We start from the raw sequence: 15,820 nt of genomic DNA on the forward strand, positions 1-15,820 counted from the left end.
CTATAATAGGAACAAATCAAATGGGGTTTCTATGTACAAAGGGTAGTGGAAAGGGAGGTGGGTGGGGGGTTGGGGTGACTGGGCGATGGGCACTGAGGGGGGTACTTGACGGGATGAGCACTGGGTGTTATGCTATATGTTGGCAAATTGAACTCCAATAAATTTTTTTTTAATTTTTCCAATTTAAAAAGGGGTTTCTACTGCACACGTTACACATTGTGTCATTTCGGGAAAGTCAAACTTTGCTTGAAAACAAAAGCAAAACTATTGAAATATTCAAAGAAAAGTGACTCTACATCGTTTTGTAATTAAGCCTCTTTTATTTGCAAGTAACAAGTTCACCAGAATTACTTTCTAATTTAAAAGGATGATGGTGGTGGTGGTGGTGGTGATAGTGATAATAATGGGGAAGGATTCTGGAGTATTTTTGAGAATCCAAAGAAGAAGTGATTAGCCCAGTCTGTGAAAGGTGAGGAACCAGTATGTCTGGTTGGTGTCCAAAGGGATGTCCTCTGCACCACCCCCCTTACCATGGTTCAGTTTTAGCCACTTCCAGTGTCTGTCACTCAATTCAAAATTCCAGACCTTGGCAAGATCATTTAATCAGTGAGCTGTGACCAGGTGGGCAGGCAGTGTCCTAGTCAATCTGGTTTCTGAGCACTCACCCTCATGAGTAGGGGGCAGTTCTCAACAAAGAAGTGTTTCAGACTGAGAAAAAATATGTATGTTCCTTGATTCATTTAATGGCACAGAAACTTTAATGCCAAAACATGATTTTTAGTACAAAAAATAGATAAATGTATGACTATTTCACATATTCTAAATAAAATATTAGCAAATAGAACTAGCAATGCATTAAAGATATATATGACCAAGCAAGGTTTTCCCAGGGTGTTCCAATACCAAGGAATATATTAACACAATCCATAATGCCAAGAGAAAAACCATATTGATCATGTCAGTAATCAATGAAAAAGGCATTAATAACCTTTAGCAGTCACTATAATATACCTTTATTTAACAAGTAGTTATAGAGCACTTACTCCTTACTCCTTGTCAACTATTGCTCTAATATACTGAAAACTCAAAGTAAAATAAGAATAGAAGGAAACTACTTGAATGTAAAAAAGACTATTTACAAAAGATCATACCAAATAGTATTCTAAAATGATGCAACACTAAAACCATTTTGATTAAAATCAGAAATTTGCCAGCACAGTATTTTTTAACATTGTCTTGGAGGATTTATCAAATACAGTAATACAAGGAAGCTAGCAAAAAATATTAGAAAAGAACAGATACATATATATAAATATCCTTTTGCTGATAATATATGATAGATCATCCAGAAAAACCCAAGTTTTAAATTAAAACTACTACAATTAATAGGAGACTTTCATCTGAGGGACTTGCCTCATTAAAAAAACCACACAAAATTAATATCTTCCTCGTTCTAGAAATGAGCATCTAGGGGTGCCTGGATGGCTCAGTTGATTAAATGACCGACTCCTGATTTTGGCTCAGGTCATGATCTCCGGGTCCTGGGATTGAGCCCTGCATCGGGCTCTGAGCTCAGCAGAAAGTCTGCTTGTTCCTCCCCTTCTGCTCCTCCCCACTCATACTCTCTTTCTAAAATAAATAGGTAAAATCTTTAAAAAAAAAAAAAAAAAAAAAGAAAGAAAGAAAGAAGTGAGCATCTATATCAGAATGTAGGTGAAAGCAGTGAAAACAAAAATTATTAAAAAGTCATGAAACAAGATTTAAATCAATGTAAAAAAAGTATATTATACTTGAGGGAGATTTGATATCATAACTGTCAAGTAATACAAAATTTCATTGCAATTCCTATTAGAATTCCAACATGGTTTCACTTTGATTTCCGAACTAGATAAAAGGATCTTAAGATTCACATGCAAGAATAAGGTCCAAGAAGAGACAAAAATTCTCTTTTTGGAATGAGAAAAGGAGAACAGTGATGGAGGACTTGCCTTCCAGATACTACAACAAACTGAAAACTCATTATGGCCATGTAGCTATGATACTGCTGAGAATTGACAAAGAAAACCAACCTAACAGACTAGGAAATCCAAAAATATTCTGGTTTATGTGAGATTTTATTAAATGACAAATATGATAGTTTAATCAATGAAACCTATAGAATTTTAGTATTTAGCAATCTGAAAGAAAATAAAAATGGACCTCTATCTTAACTCATATTAAGAAATAATTCCAGTTGCATTAAGCCCTTACATGTAAAAACAGAACAAAAATCTTGCAAGAAAAAAGTCTTGCAAGAAAATCCCAGAGAGTACATTTAATCTAACAGTGGGAGAAATGCTTTTAACCACGCCTGGGAACCTAATCAACATGCTTGACTATATAAAAATTTAAAACCTTTATAAGCAAAAGATGCCTGAAGCAAAATCAATATGACAGGAAATATATTTGTAATGTAGATGACAGACAAAACATGTATTTGACTCTAAAATACCATTTATGTTAAAATACACCATTATGTATGTACCACTAACACAGAAAAATCCTGCAATTAAATTAATGCACAATGCTTTTTTATAGCTTAGAATTTTGCTACAGTTAATGAAAAACCTCTTTAGACTACTTTTACACATCAATCTTTATCACATCTTATGCTGCTGAGATTCTCTGCCTTTATGAACATGACAATTTTTTCACTGTATTGCCAAATCACTCTGCAACTATTAAGACATTTTAAATAGTAATTAAACTCATCTAGTACCAACAATGCACATAACTGACGCTTGGGCGATCACAGTTGATGACAACAGTATCTCAACATATATATAAATATCCTTTTTATAAATATCCTTATAAATATCCTCAACTACTGATTTCAAGTTAGCTTCAGCCATGTAAAAGGGGTGGGAGCAGAGGGAGAAAAAGTAACCCCATAGGACAGTGGGCAAAGGATATAATTAGATAATTTACAGAAGAGAAACCCAAATAGCAATGTGGAAATTAAAAGTAATAATATTTTTACCCAAATCGGTCAAAAATAAGAACTGTAACAGCTATTGCAATTGGGAATGCAGAGAGAGAACATTCCCATACATTGTTAATAGAAGCATCCACAAGCATGCACCATGGCGCCTGAGTGGCTCAGGTGGTTAAGTGTCGGACTCTTGATTTTGGCTCAGGTCATGATCTCAGGGTTGTGGGATCAAGCCCCGCATGAGGCTCTGCTCTCAGCAGAGAGTCTGCTAAAAAAATTCTTTCCTTCTCCCTCTTCCTTTACCTCCGTCTCTTCCTCCAGTCATGTTCTCTCTCACTCTCTCTCTCTCTCCTAAATACATCTTTAAAAAAAAGTATACACCAGTCTTTTGGAAATCAGTCCAGCAATATCTCTTAATACAAAAAATATATACTTCTTTAGACAAAGCATTCCTGCTCCCCATCTATCCCTTGGAAACAAAAGCACTGTTACAAAGGACAACTGTACAAGGATGGTTACTGCAGAACTGTTTCTACCAGCAGAACATGGGAAGGTAAACGCCCAAGAGTACAGAAACTGAATAAATCATGATACACTCATACACCAAGGCCCTGTAAAAGAATTAGAGCTATACCTCACTTGGCAGGATTTCCAGGAGATATTTTTTTTAATATTTATTTACTTATTTGAGAGAGAACACGTGAACAGGGAGAGAGGGATAGAGGAAGAGAGAGAGAATATCAAGCCGACGCCCTGCTGAGTGTGGAGCCCCCTGCAGGGCTCAATCCCAGGATCCTGAGATCATGACCTAATCGAAATCAAGAATTGGCCAATTTACTGACTGAGCCACCCAGGTGCCCCTCCATGAGATATTTTCAAGGGAGAAAGTATTAGATTAAACCACATGAGCTCCTGGTATGTAATCAGTTTTAACATACAAAAAGGCAATTTCATATGCTTTAGCCTAATAATTATCCCATAAATATTTATCTGTGTGTGTCTATACATATATATGCATACATAATAGTGAGGGTTATCTTAATATAGAGAAAAAATACACACTAGGTTGTCAACATGTACCAATGAAACAAAAGAAATATAACATGATCTAAAAGCAGGCAATTATAACACTGAGCTTGAACTGGGGATTTATGCCAAATGATGTTAGCTGTATCCTACTGAAGCTCTCAAATGCTGTTTTTATTTCAACAAATGTATTCAAAAAGATAACTTGTCTACTGTATATAGGAAAGCAGCAATGCCATAAAATAGGATAAAAATATTAAAGGTAAGAAATTAAACTTTTAAATAAAACAATTAAAATAAGTGATAATAAATCCAGTCAATTTTTAAAGTACATATTTGAAAATATGTACAACACAAAGAATAGAATTGTTTATCAACTTAAAGGTGGAGAAAGCTTTAGGTTGAAGTCACTTACTTAAAGAAAAAGCAAGAAAAAGTGGGCTTCTATATTAATAAGTCTACGTTTTTCAGTTTTGATATGAGCCAGCACTGAAAACCCATGCATGGTGTAGGAAGGCAAGATACTTAACTGTATTCTCTGATAGAACTGGAAACTCACCGAAATTATCAGAGATTTTTGTTAATAAACTATTATTTCAGTAAGACATATAACACAATATTTAGAATCCGTTCTTCAAAGTATATCCAGTTATTTGCTTATGTCTACAGAGATTTTGGGGAAAAGGTTCCTTATCTAGTCATCTTTGCTATTAGATTCGGAAAACCCTTATGAAGAGATTTTATCAAGTCTTTCAAATGTCTCTTCATAATCTTCAAAATATAGACTCAGATGACTCTATATAGTAGTTCAGATGAGTTAATAACCATGTCATCCAAAGAAAAGGTCCCAACTCACCATTTTAAAGAGGTATGCCCCCAACTCCAGTTTCACAATATAGAATTTAATGCACTCAATCTCTCAAGTGGAAAATAGGTTTAAGCCTTGTCGTGCAGGACTGCTGTCAACATTTTGAAAGAGAAAAATGAGTAATTCAGCCAGCAAAATCAAGTTTATTCGGAATAGCAGAGAAATTGTAATTCAGGACAAGCAAACTATGGTAAACCACGGACAAGTCCAAAGAACATAGGAGGAGAGCATCCTTTCATAGAGGAAAGAAGGAAGTTGGGAGGGGTTGCTTTGAACAAAAGTTCATTGAAGGAAAAGGAGAGTTCAGGTTGTGGTAGCTTCTCACTGGCTTGCAGGAGATGGAAATGGCAGTGGCTTCTCACTGGCTGCAGGCAAGGGCAGCTTGCTGTTGCCATGCACCTGTTACTTGCTGTTGCCCAGCCACAAGGAAATTGTCCTTCTTCCTGTTGGACTATGCAAACTGTGACTAGTGGTGCTTAAGTGAGGGCCCTCCCTTCATGGCTTCCCAACTCCAATTTGAGTTAGGTTTCCTTAACACATTTTCACAAAGTTATATATATATATCGTGAGCCAGTGCCTGTTAGGTACATGCTCTCACAAAGTATTTGTGTTCCAGAAAGATGAAGTCATTTTATCATCTTGAAGAGACAAATGGGGATTCTTCTATGGGAAAACCGATGAGCTTCTGAGTGAAACAGAAGGTGTTTTGAAATCATTGCCCATCTCTTCATGGAACTGAGAAAAAAGGAGAATTCAGTGACCCACTCTCAAATGACTGACAATTAATAGCTGCTGTGGGTACTTGTCAAAAATGTTCATCGCCAGGTCTCCTTGTGCATAATAAATATATTTTATTCAAGACATCGTAACTGCTCATATTTTCATTACAATTCTCAGTTCTATCTCTTAGAAACACCTTTTTTTTAAACCACCGATTTATGATAGAGTCAAAAGGAAATTAATGTTATCAATAGTCAGGCCCCATTCCAATTTACAATGATATAGACTTTTACACATTTTCCATGACAAATGATTGTCAACTTCCAGCAGAAGAATGCTGAAGAGAATGCAGAAGAAATCCAGGCTAGCACTCAGAATCATCTATACTGTCCACACTTCCAAGCTTTTTTGATGGAAAATGTAGTTACAGTAGCTAACGCAGTCTGTGTCCTGTGCATATTCTTCAGACCTTCCAGTGTGCTTCAGTGGATGTCAGCTGCCAGCGTCTGCACCTCTGTGCCTGAAGCTGGGCTGCCTCCAATGCCGGGGAATTAACACTGACTACCCTCCCAGCACCACAAACACTAGCCCTCAACCAAGGACTCTTGGCGTTAGTAAGAGAATGCCCAGTCTGCTCACCACTAGGTGGCATAATTCTGAGGTTTGTATTTTGCAGTTTCCCAGAGTTTTGGTGAGACTAAAACAACTACAGTGGTAACTAGCTTACTAGCATGATGTACTTTACTGTAGGCTATCTTCTTTGCCTGTCTGATTCCTCCAGCTTCCCGATTGGTATTTCCTGTGCTTCCCAAATACCCTACTTGCACTCCACCCTTGTCTCAGAGTCTACTTCAGAGAGAACCCAGATCAGTCATTGAAAGCATGAACAATGATCCCATAAGTTACACAGTCCTTGTAAGGTGAGTTATCATGCCTTATGAGGCATGATTACCCTAGTTTCAAGCAATACTCTTAGAACTGCCTATATAATGTACCAGTTCTAATTCTTCTAGTACACATTAAAAAAGATACATACACAATTCATCAAGCTATACATTTATAACATGTGTGCTTTCCTATATGTAGGATACACTCTAATTAAACAGTTAAAAAGGTTAATAATAACAGTTAAGATTGTCACAGTACCCCTAGCTCTGATTTTCTGCTTCCAGTGAATTCATTCAGCTTATAAGTCATCTTGTCACCCCACTTAAATACTCCAGAATTTTGCTGAAGTCCTTTCTTTTCGGGGAACAACCTTCATTAATATATGAGAGTAAACAGAAGTCATTATCTCTTTTCTGATCTTCTCTGGAACAATCTCCAGAGTTTTATGTTTACAGCTACTGGTTTCACTAGAGGTGGGTACTCAAAGATAATGCCCCTTTTCTATCCTTGGAAACAATGGGACGGAACAAAGTCATCTTCATCTTGCTTTCCTTAAGCCCCAACCCCCAAATGAATAAACCAGACACTATAGTTGTGACAGTTTTTATGGAAGAGTAAGGGAAATTCAGAACTCAATTTGTAATTAACTTGAAATCTCTTAAAGAGAAAGTACTTGACAACATGGGACTTCTCAAGGACTGTGGTCACAACCCATCCCGCCGGTGCCCTTTGTTTTGAGGCTCTAAGTGTCCAATTAATTCCCTCCCCTGAGAAAACAACACACCAACACACCTTCACAAAAAAGGGTCTCATCCCCTGCTTTCTACCTCCCCAGTCTTTGTCTCTTGGTCTTACAGTCTAGCTAAAGGCAACAGATGCAATGCATGTATTTGTCCCCACTCCCTCACAAGATCCCATCATAACAAAGAGAAAGGGATTTGAAACCAAAGCCATAAACTCACAGGGACAAATTGAATGGAAAAGAGAAAAACAACAAAAAAATTTCAAAACTAGAAAACAGATGGATGAATGATGACAGAGTTATGAGTTCTGAAAAGGCTGGATCCTAGGCAAGCAGTGGAGAAAGCCAAGAAGCAATCCAATTTATATTGCAGAGTCCCAAAAAGCAAAGCAACGGGTTGCCTGGGGAACTTCTGAAAACGAGGAGTAAAAGTGATGCTAAAAAAAGAATATTGATTGCAAATCTATTGCAGAGAGAGTTAGATTTCCAGCACTTCTACGCGATTTAGTCAAGTGACTATCCTTCTTTCACCTCTCTGCAGGAGACTGGAAGAAGAGTCTCAGAAGAGGATAAAACAGAGGGGTCTTTGGACAAAAGGACACCAGGCACACCTGAGGCAATGGAAGAGGAAACGGGGCAAGGATATATGAAAATGTACACATTGACCTTGAGAGTCCCAACCTTTTTTCCAGAATGCTTCCAGCCAGGTCTATACTCTCTGGGCAACAGATTGGGGTGGGGGAAGTCTCTAGTGACTCCAATCAGCCTATGAGAAAAAGATCTAAGTATATTGACATTGAAGGTTCCCCAAGGATATGGTCCAGGCAGACCATCGCCCAGTTCACGCTGGGCAGCTCTGGTTCCATGGCACCTAGGTCTCATGATCTGGGAATCAATCCCCACCAGGGCCAGGTGGGGAAATAGTCACTTGCCAATCAGGGCATAGCTTCAAAAACCATAGTTGCCTCCTTGGTGGTTCTTTAATTGAGGTGGTGAGGGTCTCCACACAGATCCTGATCTGCTACTGATGTAATGAATCATAAGGGCTAAGGGCAGAGCTGCCTGTAGCATAAACTAGAAGAAACATCTCTTATTCTGGGTTTTACTTGAAGTAGGACACTTTTCAGGTCAGTCCAGTAATTGGCTGGGCACCACACCCAACCACAATATCTGTGTTTATCAAATCCAGAGACTCACCAAGTACTATACTTCTCTTTTAATACTGAGGGTAGAGAGTTCAGAACTTTATTATTTTTTTTATTTATTCATGATAGTCACACAGAGAGAGAGAGAGAGGCAGAGACATAGGCAGAGGGAGAAGCAGGCTCCATGCACCGGGAGCCCGACGTGGGATTCGATCCCGGGTCTCCAGGATTGTGCCCTGGGCCAAAGGCAGGCGCCAAACCGCTGCGCCACCCAGGGACCCAAGAGAGTTCAGAACTTTAAAGCGGTCTTCCCAACATATCTAAAATAATTCATTGATGTGGCTGGACTTCCCTATAAATTGGATTATATTACAGACTACCTATTACTTCCTGCTTAAAACAACAAGAATCATTTACAATCTCTCATAGTTTCTATGAATCAAGAATTTAGACAGGGCACAGTGCAGACAGTTTCTCTTTGCTCTATTACATTGGGAGCCTAACTGAAAAACTCAAAGGCAAAAACTGGAATCATTTGACGTTTTATTCATTACCAAATATGGTGGCTGAGCTTGAAGGGCAAGAATCCTGAGGGAGGGGTAGGGAGTCATAAGCCATATTGCTGTTTTATAATCTAACCATGGAAGTCACATTGGGTCATATCTGCCGCATTCTATGTCAAGGCAGTTATAAAAGTCTACTCATTCAAAGGGAGAGAAAATGACCCCACCTTTCAATGGAAGAATACCAACATCACCTTATAAGATGAACATGTGTGATGGGATATGCACTGGTGTGGCCACCCCTGGAAAATATAATCTACCATAGTCATGCAGTCCAAGCCTCTATAGACTAAATTTGGCATAGATCTAAGAACCGGCATATTCTCCAGATGGGATGGTAAACTTCTATCAGGTGGAGCCAAACTGCTTCTAATATTTTTATTAAAAAATATACAAATAGGAAAAATATATACACAAATAGGGATAGATACCCCCCTCCCAAATTATCATGGTAATAGATGTCTATCAGGTGTCAGGTGCTATCCTGATTTGATTCAATAGGGAAATGACTTTCTGGAATAGCAGCTATAATGGGTATCACTGTTTGGAGCTCTTAGTATGATTAAGTTAATGATAACCTATTGCCATTCTCCTAAACCCATCCATCTGCTGCACCAGCTAGACTGACAAGTTAAATGGACATATAATAGGAATCATCACTGCTGCATCTGCTATGTCTCTCTGGTAACACTAATCTCTACAACTCCTCCCAGAGCCGTACTACTGTTACTGATTCATTAGTTTGGCAGAGAAGAGCTCTAGGAGCTTCCTCTTTTTTATTCATTTCTTAACAGTTCTTACTTCACAGATCAGCAAACCAATGTGGGAATTCCATCAGTTGATAAAGACAGCTTTTCCAACTAGACACCCAAGAACTTAGGGACTTAAGATTCTACTAGGCCCTATGGTGAGGTTGAGTTGGGTCAAAACTCCATTACTTGATCTTCATATGCTCCCACTCTAACTTGTGGACAGTGACATTTTGGGGACTTAGGAATTAGTGAGTTAACAGCTAGTATCCAAATGCTGCCCAAGTGCATAGTTGCCCCAATAAAATGGTAATGGGTCCCTTTGGGGAAAGCCAGAAATATACACTTACAGGGCTCTTATACTTAGCTCCCTCCTCAAGGATACCTGGCCTCTGCATTATTCAGTAGGCTCTAGATCTGTGAACTAGAGCAGATCTAACAACAGAATGCGGGGCTACATTTCTATCTTGATGACATCTGTCTCTAAGCCTGGAGAAATGTTGGCTAAACAAATAGGACTTAAGTGTGTGGCCATTTATTATCAATTAATCACCTCCAAAGATCTTGGTATCCATTCTGATTATCATAAACTGCAGACAGGTCACTATTAAAGACTTCTGTTTTGGAATATCTTAACTTCACCAAAAATAGGAAGTCATGACACTACCATTTTTGACCTACAGGGAACACCTAAGTCATGTTTTAATGATTCTAGTACTCCTATAACAAAATATGCCTCAAGCTTTTGGTAAAGGGAGTATCTCCAGGATTCTTATAGGGATAGGTTGGGAAAAGGGGTGACATATTTGGTCCAGAATTCCTCAAATCTTGGATTCTTTTCTCCACAGTAGACAAAGAAATTCCATCATCTCAGCTTCTTGGATTGGTCAATATTATGTTTAGTTTTTATCTATAAAGCATGCCCAGATACTAGATCCATGACATTAAATCTAAAATCTGTGGTAGGTGCATCCATATTAATAAATACCCCCATACTGTAAATTATATCCTTCTCTTCTTGATTGAACACTCTCAATATTTTCATATGAATGCTACTTTTTTTTTTTTTTGCCAGTGACTATACAAGTCCATTCTTTTGGGTATTATTTTCTCCCTGGTGTACTAAGGTGTACTCAAAACAAACTACAAGATAGTCTCACCAACATATTTAACCTGAATCTAACTGGGCCTCTAGACCTAATTTTTTTAGTTTCCAGGTAGATCAAAAATATAGAACTTTCTACCGATTGTTTTGAGCCCTTCAAAAAGTCAATGCCATGGGGGAGAAAAGCTGGCACTGTTCCAAACTAAAAGAAATCAAATAGACATAGTAATTAAATGCAATGCATAAACCTAGATTGCATCTTGATTTTTAAAAAAAGGCAGTAAAAGACATTCTTGGGATAAATGGCAAAAATTGAATATGGACTGAATTGGAAATTTTTGGAATATGGACTGAAATATGAACTATTAACTTACAATGGTATGAAAATGGCATTGTGGTTATATAGGAGACTATATCATTCTTAGTGGGCATGCTCAAATACCTAGGGGTAAAGCATCACTATGCCTACAAAGCATACTTTCAAATGATATAGTAAAAAATGTGTTCAACATGAAGTTTGTGAGATTCCTTTCTGTGGCTGTATAGAACTGTAGTTTGATCATTTCCATTGCTGTTTAATATTCTGTTACATGAATTTACCACAGTTGATTCATTTTTCTGCTGATGGACATTTGGGTGGTTGTATCCATCTATACCCCCACCAGCTGCATAAGAGAGTTATTGCTCCACATTCTTGTCAACATTTGTATTATCTTTCTCCATTTTAGCTACTCTAGTAGGTGTTTAGTAAAGTCTCACTGTGGTTTTATCAGTATTTCCCTAATTACTAGTGAGATTGGGCATCCCTTCACATATCCGTTAGTCATTTAAGTCTCTCCCTGAAGTGGTGTCAAACTTCCATTGCTTAGTTTTCACTAAGTTGGCTGTCTCTTTATTATTTTGCAGGAGTTTTTCATATATTCTGGATACAAGCCCTTTATCATGTGTTTCAAATATATTCTCCAATCCTGTGGAAAGCCTTTCCACCGTTTTAATGGAATCTTTTGATAAACAGTTGTTATTTTTAATCTAGCCAACTTAAAAAAATAATAATCTAGTCAACTTTATAAACCTCTTCATGAGTAATGCTTTTTAACTCATGTTTCAGTGTTTTTCCTTCTGCCATGAAGAAAATATTCTCTATTACCTTTTAGGAGCTTTACCATTTTGTATATCACATTCAGATGTGCAATCCATCTAGAATTCATTTTTGTTATGGTGTGAGGTAGAGGGCCAACCTTCACTTTTTTTCTATATGTATATCTATGTCCCAGCATCCTTTATCTGAATGACTTTTCTTTCACTGTTTTGCATTGCTACTTTCATAAATCAATGTGTATGGGCCTGTTTCTGGGTTCTGTATTCTATCCTGTCGGTCTATATGTCTATTTTGCAACAATTCCTCACTGTCTTACTCCAGTTTCATAACAAATTTTAAAATCTGGTAGTAAAATCTCTCCAAATGTTTATTCTTTTTCCAAAATCATCATGCTATTCTAGGTCCTTAACATTTCCATATAAATTTTAGAATCAGGCTGCCAGTTTCTACAAAAAAAAAAAAAAAAAAAAAAGCCTGGTGAAGATAGTTTTATGCAGTGATGGTAGATTGTCTCTTTCTCCTTGAAGTTCTATAAATTTTCGATTTTGAGGTTTTAAAAATGCATACTGGTTTAGAATTCTATTTTCCTTCTCAATTGAATCTTTATTACATAGAAATCCTGTTTCTAATAATGCTTTCTCTCTTAAAGTCTGTTTTGTCAATATATTGATCTCTGCTTACTTTTGATTATTTGTCTGCTCTTTCTTTTCGTTCTTTTATTTTAGATTTTCCCGTCCTTATGCTTCAGGCAAGACTCAAAGAGGCCTTCACTAAAGGAACTTCCAAAAGATATACTCCAGTTGAAGGAAAGCAGTCTTAGAAGAAAGGCCTATGATGCCAGAGAATGGATTTTAATTATCCAATTTGATAATCTCAATATTTTCAATATTCTATTTATTGTATTTTAATTTTTAAATTCTATTTGTTCCACTTTTTTTTGTTCCACTTTTCTATGCTTACTTAAAAAAAAAGTTTTATTTATTTTAGAGAGAGAGAAGGGAAAGAGAGCACGTATGCTCAAGTGGGGGGGAGGAGCAGAGGGAGAGGGCAAGAATCTCAAGTAGACTCCATGCTCAGTGCAGAGCCCAAAGCCAAGGATCAAATGCTTAACCAATTGAGCCACCCAGGCACCCTTCTATGCTTACTTTTTATTCTTGCTTTGCCTGACAGCTTAAGGAAGAAGTTTGATATTTTTGCTTATTTGCATTTTCTTTTTTTAAAGTATTTTATTTATTTATTCATAGACACACAGAGAGAGGCAGAGGCACAGGCAGAGAAGCAGGCTCCACGCAGGGAGCCCAACGTGGGACTCCATCGGGGTCTCCAGGATCACACCCCAGGCCGCAGGCGGCGCCAAACCGCTGAGCCAGCAGGGCTGCCCGCTTATCTGCATTTTCTTATTCCAAACCTCTTCATTGGTTTGTGATTTACACACTCTATTTCTATTCTTAAGAGTAGCCCTTAGGGGGCACTGGGGTAGCTCAGTGGTTGAGCATCTCCCTTTGGTTCAGGTGTGATACCAGGGTCCTGGGATTAAGTCTCACATTGGGCTCCCCACAGGGAGCTTGCTTCTCCCTCTGCCTAAGTTTCCTCCTCTCTCTACGTGTTTCTCATGAATAGATAAAATCTTAAAAAAAGAAAAAGAGTAGCCCTTAAAACCTACCATGTATATTTAACTGAATACAGCCTGTTTCTCTACCTTCTCAACTCCTTCAATTCACTCTTCAACCCACTATTTCCCAGCTTCTGGCCCTACCATTCCACTAAAACTGCTTCTCCAGAAGTTTCCAAATGCTGAATTCCACAGTCCTTTTATAAATCAGTATCTCAATGATTCTCCTGCTAACTTGATACTTGTGATCATCCCTCCTTCTTGACATTCTAATACCTAGGGTTCCTTGACACTGCACTTTCTTGGAGTTTTTTTGTTTTGTTTTGCTTTCCATAATTCTCTGACACTTCTCATTCTCACACCACCTCCTCTCCTTCTTGGGCCTTTCCTCCTTAATCCTGATTAGGAATTAATATTTCCCCCAAGATTCTGTGCCTAGCCCACTGCTCTCATTTTAAAAATCTATCTTAGGGTGCCTGGGTGGCTCAGTTGGTTAAGGTCTGCCTTGGCTCAGGTCATGATTCCAGAGTCCTGGGATTGAGCTCCACATCCAGCTCCCTGTTCAACAGAAGAGTCTGCTTCTCCCTCTCCCCCTGCCCCTGTTCATGTGCTTGCTCTCTCTCACTTTCCATCATAAATAAATAAATAAATAAATAAATAAATAAATAAATAAATAAATAAATAAATAAATAATCTTTTTGAAAATCCATCCCATATGATCCCCTCCACTCCTATGGCATCAATTATCACCTCCAAGGGGCTGATTCTGAAATTCAATTCTCCATCTTAGCTTCTTCCTTGAACAAACCTCACACTCAATTCCATTTCCAGCTGGTCAATCAGACCTAAATATATCACAGGCATTACAAATTCAACATGCTTAAAACCAAACTTCTAATTTTCTATATTCCTCCCTTGTGAGGTAAAAACCAGCTTCTCCTCCTGTAACTTCTCACACAAGCTAGAAACGTGGGAGATTTGATTCCTTTCTCTCCCTCCATCCCACATCTCATCCCTGTTCTACTTCCTAAAATATTTTTTTTCTGGTTGTTTTTTTCCAAATAGTATTATGTAATTGTTAGGTATTCCAGAAAAAAATGGATTTCATGGAAAAATATGTCTTGATAAATGCTAGAAAACCATGGGGAAAAAAGGTCTTTACTCAAGAGAATGAGAAGACAAACCATAGCTTGGGAGAAACTCCTCAGAAAAAAAAAAACACAACTCTGAGAAACACTCTTTGGACTGTTATCCAAAATACAGAAATAACCCTTAAAATTCAACACTAAGAAAACAATCTAATTTTTAAAATAAGCCAAGACCTGAACAGACACCTCACCACAGAAGGTATACAGATGTCAAGTAAGCATCTGAAAATATGTTCAACATCAGGTCACTAGGAGATTGCAAGTTAAATCCATGACATACCACTACACACTTCTTAGAATGGCCAAAGTAAGAAAACACTGACAACATCGAATGCGAAGATGCAGAGCAATGGGAACTCTCACTCACTGCTGATGGGAATGCAACATGGTTCAGCCACTTTGGAAAAGAGCTTGGTAGTTTCGTACAAAAGCAATCATACTCTTAAACTTATATCCAGTGATCATACTCCATATATTTACCCCAATGAATGGTATAGTTGTGTCCACACAAAAACCTGCACTTGGATGTTTATAGCAACTTTATTTATAATTGCCAACACTCGGAAGCAACCAAGATGTCTATTGGTAATTGATAAACTATGGTACATCCAGACAACGAAATACTCTTCAGTGCTAAAAAGAAATGAACTCTCAAGCCATGAAGAGACATGGAAAAATATTAAATGCATATTTCTAAGTGAAAGAAGTAGATCTGAAAAGGCTACATGTTCTGTGACTCCAACTATGACATTCAGAGAAAGGCAGAATTATGGAGACAGCAAAAAAAAAAAAAAAAAAGTGTATGTGTGTGTGTGTGTGCACGCGCACGTATCAGTGGTTGACAGGGTCTAGAGAAGAAGGAGGGATAAACAGGAAGAACACAGAGGGTTTGTACCACTGTGGCATGGGATGAAGGTCAACAGTGAAGGAGGTTGTGGGAATGGGGAGCAGGGGGCATATGGGAACTCACTGTACTTTCTACTCAATTTTGCTGTAAACCTAAAACTGCTTTAAATCATGTCTATCAATTTTTTTGAAGCCTTTACCACAGGACTTTCCAGAGCCATTACTATGTGAATATTATATTCTAGATGCACAAGAGGTGATAGAACATGCAGTCTTTCCCAAACTTATTTCAGGGTATTTGTGGAACACCTTTTAGCATCTCATATGCCTCATAAGCA

Source organism: Canis lupus, chromosome 13 (assembly GCF_048164855.1).
Source record: "Canis lupus baileyi chromosome 13, mCanLup2.hap1, whole genome shotgun sequence".
NCBI classification, from domain to species: domain Eukaryota; kingdom Metazoa; phylum Chordata; class Mammalia; order Carnivora; family Canidae; genus Canis; species Canis lupus.